Raw genomic sequence first — 9,100 nt, forward strand, 5'->3', positions numbered from 1 at the left:
GTCATCATTGATGAAATCGATGAGGCAAAACATCGAACAAGAATCCGACTGCTGGTGGTAGTGTCACATACGGTATCGTACTAACTGTGTGACCATTTCAGCTCGAACCAAATGCTAACATGGCCCAGGCTGCCAGTCTAAACGTTGATGCGAGTTTCGGCTTGCTTTCCCGTCGGACAAGACCAGGCATATCCGCTGCATCCAAAATGTCAATGAACAAGAGAAGCTCACCAGAGAAAGCCTAACTTTGACTGGGCGTTTGACACTTGATCCCCCATACAGCGTAACAAGGTTTCTTCCATGCATTGCAACTGGGGACGGCAGACAGGCAGAGAAACAGACAGACCAGCTAGTTACAAACAGTCAAGAACTTGGACAGGAGTCAAACCCAATTCACAGGGTGTGGCTACCATGCGAAGAGTTGCTGATTCATGAATTACCATGGCTGGAAGTTAGCCACCGTATCGTCAACAGACTGCTGGAATTCCGTCTTCTCTTTGGTGTACATAGTGTTTTTGCAGAGTAGAAGGCAAGGCAGGCCACCTGCGTTGTCCAAAGCGCCCCTCTACATTCATTCGGCTGCAAGGGACGATGAAATACTACTCATCGCTTCCAGAAGCATGCTGTTGTGGACTGGATATTTTGCCACGAGGATCATATTTCTTTTTCTCCTCTTTCCTTTTTTTCCCTTCCCGAATCAAATGATATTCGCATTCAAAGTGGTTAGTGTCTCGGGCAAATCTATTCAGCTGGGTCCCTTCTTGTGCGACGAGGCATTCGCCGAGAACTGCATCTTAATCTATGCCCGTTTGTTTCGTGCTCAGGTGTAGAATTTCGTCGTTGATTAAACGCATTCCACACGTGGACTGCCAGCGACATTTCTTTTATCCATATTGCAGATCCACGGGGCCATGGGCACGTTCCATGCCAATACAAAAGGCATTCTCCGTAGGACTCCAGAATCAGAGAGACCATGCCACAGGCCCCAGTCAACACAAAGCAGATCGTTCCATGAAAGAAGTCATCTTGAATTTGTGAGGCCCTGGTGGGCATTTGGAGCATGGCACGGACGAGACTAGCTAACCGTGGATAGCAGAGTGGGTACATGGCTAGTCAGCTATATCCGAACGGGGGAGTATGCAATAAGAAAAGGGGCACGCCCAGTCAGCCAACGAACGGAGGTGCTGGGATCCGGGTTACGTGATTCGGCGATTGGCAAGCAAAGTGCTTCTTTGCTCATTCGTCGTCTGGAACATGCATTTAATTGATTGGAATGATGTCTAGATAGTAGAGAGCAAACGGGCCATGAGGTTGGGGGTCAATCAATCCATTGATCCTTTTATCGACTATATTGCTGGTGGTTAGCCGAGACAATTGCGAAGCCAACACGGGCGCCAGCCACAATCGGTGAACAGTGTCTGCGAATTTCTGCGAAGAAACATGACGGACGTGGCGAGAAGATATATGTGTGTCTTGACTGAGGTTCTATTTTCGAATTTTTTCCTTGTACACAGTAAAACAAACCTCTTGGATGTGTTGCAAATTGGGACGCGCAAGACGGACTGCCCTAGATATTGCCGAGCGGCTTTTAGTCTGTCTTGGACATTTGCTGGTCTGCCCCCGCGAGCACTGTACCTGGGGACTAGATCACAGAAAAAATTCGACACAAAGCTGCAATGTCCATCATCATCATCCGTGCTGAATTGCACTTGCTGGTCCCCCTCCGATCTCCCCCGTCTTTTTTCTTGCCTCGCAGCACGCAAGGCCGGGCATGCACGCTATGACCCATCCAGCAGAATGGTTCGTGTTGCCCGGGCCTTGCTTTAGCGGTAAATCATTCACTCTTCCCTCTGACTTGGCTTTGGTGGATTGACTGGCTTTACTGGACGCTTGCTGGTGGCGTTGAACTTGGGGGGCCACTCTTGTGTGATTCTCTTGCAAACTCGCAGCAAGCTGAAAAAAAGCCCCTCTCAACGCCAAAGCTGATGCAGCAAGACAATGCCTCTTTGGAAACGCTCATCGCTTTCTTCGCACCAGAGGACAGGCGGGTTTGCAGCCATTGTTCAGGTATCTCAGTATTGGTCTTTTAGGGGGTTCGGTTGTGGCATACATGAGCTATCAGATTTCGCAAAATATCCAATATGTCGTAGGACTGCGCAAGTAAATTTGACGCATGCACTATCTACTCTAGGTAGAACATATTTGTATCAGTGATACAGTGAGTGCAGTGCAGATCCCAAGCTGTTCGTACAAACCTTGTTCGGTTTCTTCTTCTTCCTGCTTCTCTGTAGCCCGCAGCACGTTTCTCTCCTTGTGCCGTTCGCGAATCCCCCCGAGCGAGCCCCCCAGCCCGTTTGCCATGCGCAATCCCTGACAACTCCCATGCTAGTAACCGTCAGGCGGCCGAGGGAGTACAGAGGATAATGTCACATTGCAGCTGGGACTCCTGTCACAGACAGATCCAGGCACTAAACACTCGGCAACATTTCTACGAACTCGTTCCCCGGGAGCTTTGATCAATTAGGAGAGGGGAATTCCATGCGATCCTCTTCTTGATTATGTGGCTGGTGGAAAAAAAAAAAAAAAAAACTGGCTGCCCGTCTCCTTGTGGTCAACGCTGGTCAACGCATGGAGCCATTGCTTAGGCCTCGAGGAACATAGTGGTTACTGGGTAATCACTGCGCGTACAACCTCACCCAACTCTCATAGCAAATAGTAGGCAACTTAGGTTGCGCGGGCGTCTATCAAGGTAGCATTTGCCAGACACACAGATGCGGGACAAGCAATATGTCACAATTGGTCACAACGGTCCAAACGGCAAATGGAGTGAGGGGTTTGCGATGCAATATACCGCATCAGTTATTATTATTGGCAAAGATTTGGGGGGAGAATGTATGTGTTCGTTGCTTCTGCCCTCATTCCCCGGTTCACACCTGAGGATCATTGGATTAACAACCAGCCACACCTCGAGAACCCTGCCCGGTTTGACTTGCTATGATCAGATCCTATTAGCGAATGATTCGAAACACTTTCCAGTCGCAACAGTGCGTAAACCCAGCCTATAATTGTTTCAATTGTCCTATTATTCTCGATATCGTAACTGCGGTACAGTCTGGACCAATTGCCATTTTACGATTGCAAGCCTTTAGGTTCTTTCGCTGCCAGTCGATATAGCAGATGATAGGATATGTCTTTCGGTCGGCATACAAACCCGCAGTTGCATCCACATACACAGAACACCTAGACGCCAATCTGACGTCCAGGCACTGTGTGCAAGTCGGTACCAACCTCGATGTTTTTGAAATGGCAGCAATTCAATTTACGAACTTCATTACAAGACAATATCAAGAGTCGTACCCCAAATTTGTGTCTCGTTACTAGCAATTAGGAAGATTCCATTCGGATATTGCTCACTGCACGTTCCAACTGTCTCTCAGGTAACCTACATTTGAGAGTGAAACCATTTACAGGTAGTATACCGAAGCTACACTAGTATCTAGCCATCGAAACCCGCGATGGGAGATTTCGTTAGCAGCGGACCCGTGGGAAATGCTAGCATTTTCAGCCTGGACCAATGAGATGGACTTTTCCTCCCAGCGTCCCACCATTTTAGTCCAACGTCGATCTCTCTTCCCACAGCTGTGGTCGCTACTCGGCCCCATCTCCCCTCTCAAGAGAAACTCAAAAAAAGAACTGGACCACAGCCCAGCCTGCGGCTGCGGGTGCCCGAATCGGTCACGGTCAGTGGCGTACGGTACGTTTACGGGCTAACGAATTGCCGGAACCAGTTGGTGGGCGATTCGGGGGGAAACCATCAAATAAGCTAAAGGACATCAGATATTCTTTTTTTCTCTCCCTCGGATGGGTTTTTTGTTTGGCACAAAATTGACAAGGCAGACCCGCTCCTTTTAGAATTTGACGCGGACTTGCTGGACAATTGACAGAAGAGAAAATCTAGACAGCCCATTGGCAGCGGCAGGGCCATGACCATGACATAATGACTGGACCCGGTGTCTCATCTTTAGGGCCCCAGGACGGACGGCAGAGAGAGATCGTGTAGCCGTCGATGGTGCTTATCTGGGTTCTGCCCGCCAGTGCCGCCCCGATTGTCAGAACAAGAACCCTAGGACCCTGATGAGTAATATCAAAGTCCGATGAATTGCATGTTACATGTTTTCTGGGACATCCCTTCTTTGTATTCTTCGCCTCAGAAGTTGCAACTTATGTAATCCCTGTTCCCTCACTCACAAGCGATATCTGGGTAGTATCGTGAATGGGTGGATGACGATGGGCCGGCCCACTCTATAAGTGGTATTGCTGCGCCTGGTTTAGTAGCCAATATCTCTCGACGACTATACGACTCCATCATCAGTGTTGGTCCACTTTGCATGTTTCGTCATGATTTAACAAGAAAATTCTGCGCCGAATGGTATACGAGGCAATGTCTTCTAGCTCAATTGTCCCTCCTATCGAATCCTAAGATTGTAGCCGCACACCAATCGAAAAAGTATTAATCGTGTTCGAACAAGCGGGGTATGTTCATCCAGTTACTACAAGCAATAGAGTCAAAGGAAGATTTCATAAATAAGAGAGTTGTATCAGAACTGGATATCTCCTTTGTTTTCCACCTTAAATTCTTGATCATTATGCAAATAGTGGACTATAGGAGCTCGAGAGGTCCAATATCAAATGTGCGTTGCTCCAGCTTCGCTTGTCGTCGTCGGTGTCGTCGTCAGCAATTCCTGACTAGCACGAAATCATTGGGTGGAAGGGAATCCTAGACCGTTCTAGGCCGGCCACGCCTTGGGATTTTGACAGGAGTTTACACATGTCTAGAGGCTCTGTGTAGAACTTTAATTCATTCACGGCCATGCCAAGGACTCTATACAATTCAGAACCAAGAGGCGCAGACCAGTTCAGGATCTTATCTGTACGAACTGATTACCTGATTTTCAGAAACAACTATCAACTTTCATTCTCGGGATTATCTGTGCGTCGAGAGGGATAGTTGGCTTTGTTGTATCTTGCAGTTGATGCTACGTCAAAGTGGCACGGATACTTAGCCACGTAATATTATGACGCTCATGGAGCAATATCTCCATTGAAGACTACGCGGAGTACCGTCTTCGTCGGGCTCTAGGTTTATTATAACGCGTGATTGTCTTGCTCTGCTGGATGATTGTAGATTTCCTAGAGTATAGACAACGCACTCCTCGATCAGAGGATACTCGAATATCTGTTGCGCCTCCAGCATCCTTCTGCCTCAATGTAGTCTCAAGGTGACTTGTGCAGATCAAGGGATGGACATTGTTAGGGTTTATCAAAAATATTTGACATTATTTACATGATACTTCTTTGGATAATGAATTCTGGTACGCCTATTGGTGACAAGATGTAGAACTTCTTTCGTTCTAGACTACACGTTGAGGGGAATCTGTGGCTAGTCAGAGGTGAATCGTCAGAAGTATCAGGAGGCGAAACTCTGGGAGAAAGTGGTATGCTGTCGTCTTTCCCTTCACAGAAACTCGAGGAAACGTTCTTGGAGCTCTCGCAAGTCAACATGCTGTATCACATCTTGGTAGGTGCTGCTCAGCACCAGCTCTGGCATGAGAAGTTGCCGGAACAAATGTAGTAGACAATCCTTTATTGTATGATAATTACGTAACAATCATGCCGCCGAGATATCAACGATACTTCACGAAAATAAACGCATAGGGAGCCTTGGTTTGTGTCTCTATTGACGCCCAATGTTTCGGCCACTCGTGGTCATCTGACTCCTCATTTAGAATCTTGGCCTACCTGCAATATTTCGAGGTAGTCATTTTACACCAAAATTGAAACCTCAAGGGATTAGCTGGTGCTTGCTTACAGCAAATTTCTTTCAGCTGGTGCTTCATTTCAATGCACATGCTTTCTACCTGGTAAACATGTCGCACCCTGCCTGCAATTGTAGATTGTGGATTTTAAAACTGCCTCTAGTCGCGATGACCTGGCATTGCTCAGGATATCGGTTTAATGAAAGGGCCACCGGCGGATATACCATGAATTGCTCTTCGTGATATCCATGACGGCATGCCAGACAGGTTTTTGAGGGCACAAAACGGCAGTTCCGCTCCAGGCACCTCGGAACTAGACTTGTTTACTAATTCACCACGAAGCAAACAAGCCAATGGGGACACTTCTAGGCTACGTGAAGTAATCTGGTCAATAGACTGATATGTATTCGCTGCTCAAGTGCTAGTCGAGTAAGAACAACAGGAAGGCCATTTCGACTGAATACCCACCCTGGGAAAACTACTTTGTGACTCTAGCAAGCATCTGAATGTGCTTTCCTGGGCAACATGATGGCAGCAACTATGGTATCTGCATGGAAGGCATAGCCCTACAACAACAAGGTGCGCGTTCATGGCTACTTCCAAAAGAATTCTCTTGCCCATGACAGGGTGAATCGAGCACAGATTGTTCTTCGTCATCAATCCTCTTAATGTAAACAATGAACGCGAGGTCTCTCGTGTCACTGTCATTCATCTCAAATATCTCTCTACACAGACAAAGAAAAAACCGCCCATTATCATCATCGATACCAAGAATCTACACAAGTGAATCCCGTTGTTCAATCTGCGACCTCTCCATTCAGGCACCGCCCTCGCGCAATTAATATTTGAGTCTCACCATCAATAACTAGTACATCCACCCCTCCCTTCCCCCTTCCAAACTCCCGTACTTGATGACATAACATATTTAGCCTCGCAGTACAGAAATTTTTCAGTCATGTGTAGGCGGAGACGCATACGCAAGATTTGCGGCGACCCCTCCCATGGACCAATGGGACACGAGTGGGGAGTTTCTGACGCAGGGCATAATAAATGCAAAGAAGCTCGCACAGAGAACTTAAGATCAGGACATTGCAGCATAGGAGTCCTACCACCAATAGAACCACAAATACATAGCGCAGTGTGCGGGAATTGCCGAAACAGAGACCACGATGACAGAGACAAGCAATTCGTGGAAGCTGAAAAGGAAATACTGGAAGATGTGGAGAGATGGACAAGGGCATTCCAGCGCGCAATGGTTGACATCCATGAACAAATGGATAGACGCAGATGGACAATGACTGAGGCAATCGATGCGGAAATGGAGAGCCGGAGAATTGTACGGGAGAACAACGGAAAGGAAGTAATCAAGAGACATCGGGAGGAAGTAATCAAGAGACATCGGGAGGAAGTAATCAAGAGATATCGGGAGGCAAGGGAGGCAAGGGAGGCATCAAAGGCACAGGGGACACAAGAGGCACAGGAAGGAGAGAAGAAGACAGGAAAAAAAAGACGCAAACACGGAACCAGAAGCAGACATGTTGCAAAATAAACTCAACGCGGAGACGATGGAAGCAGCATTAGGCTTAATAGCAACTTTCAAGCTGAATCTGAAGGGCATGCTCTTGTTGTACCGTATTAAATTATGAAAAAGTGCGATATGAAACAGACAAGTTTTCTACCATCTTGAACCTTTCCCGAGTCTTGTCAATACATGTATCTTTGTCAGAATTTATCCATTCGATGAATGGAAGAGAAGCGGAAAAATCTAGGCCCCAAGTCATGCCAATGTCAACAAGTCTGAATACATGAGATTTCAAGCCGGGAACACAAATATTATTTCAACAGAAATCCCTTGTCGTCAGCAAATGAGGCATTGGATTTGAACTCAGGAATAACAATGTGCCTAACAAGTATCCAGGCTTGACAAACCGCACCCGCACTTGAAGACTTGCCCAGTCATCAGGACCCAAGCCACACACTTGGACTTGGCGAGATGCAAAAGGTTGATTCAAGGTTTGTAGTAAACATGTGAGCACAAGCAGTCGAGCTGACCCGCGAACGCAATCCCAACCCCTTAAATGGGTTCCGAGTGTATGCACAGTCCAATTCTGAAAAATTGAACATGCTATCTATTCAATCTAGACGGAAGTTTGGGACCAAACTCGAGAACTTGTTGCTTTTTACATAGGCGTGCCAGACACACTTGGGCTCATGGACTTTGTAGTAGGCCATCTCAAGACGGACTTGATGGTCTGAGTTCACCATGGCGGCTCTTGGACGTTGGTTTTTCGGCAGACAACTCTGGCGAGAAAGACAGATGACCAGAGGTAAGAAAATGATCTATTCGCCAATGGCCCATTGTCTTGTCTTAATGAGACTATAGCCTCCAGATTTTCTGGCTATAATACGTTATGCGGTCATAGGGACGCAAATAAACCTGGTAAAATGATTGAGGTCATGTCTGTTTGTCTGGGAGAGTTATTCAATAGTAATAACATGGGCAACTCAATTCAAGTACCCCACACTAGACAATAAAGTCAAGCATTGTTGTAACCACTGTCTCCAGAATTGGAGTGTTGAGCTTTTTTTTCTTTTTTCTTTTTGGTTGGTACAGGACAAAGACATGCAACAATATTGAGTACCTACGTAAATATGAATCTCGTTATTCTCATCTCCGTTTGGGAGTCCATATTCGTCACAATGACCTCAAATTGCGGAATCAAGGTGGGCGGTTATATTCTTGGATAAACATTTATGCGGCTTTTCTCATACGCGATGACCTGTTTATTACCGGCCCAAACCCGGGTTTTGCCTACAAGAGGAGTGAGTATACACAACCCACCAAATTGAGGGCTATAAAGACCCATTAGTTCATTTTCTACGTACGATGTACGTACTTTCAAGGTCCGGGCCACATTGACTGCAGAGTGACAATAGTTGATTCTAGAAAAGCCGAGCTATTTGATACATCACTATTGTTCAATCGGCATCACCATATGTGAATAACAAACACAGTCGGATACAAGCACAACAGGACCACATTCACTCAGAAGTAGAGATGAGCGTACATATTATTACCATTAACCCAACGAAATAAAGAGATTCTATTCAGCATTGTGCAACCATGAGACCCGCTATGTCTTCCTCCACCTCATTGCCAAACTTTCATGGCTCGACAGTTGTGAGTGTGTAACGACGTGATCAAGAGCCATGACAAGGTTCACCTCCGACAGCCATCACCGGCATAAAGCGATTCTCTAGCTTAGCTCGCCTGTCCCTTTTTT

Source organism: Pestalotiopsis fici, assembly GCF_000516985.1.
Source record: "Pestalotiopsis fici W106-1 unplaced genomic scaffold PFICI_Scf_6, whole genome shotgun sequence".
Taxonomy (NCBI): domain Eukaryota; kingdom Fungi; phylum Ascomycota; class Sordariomycetes; order Amphisphaeriales; family Sporocadaceae; genus Pestalotiopsis; species Pestalotiopsis fici.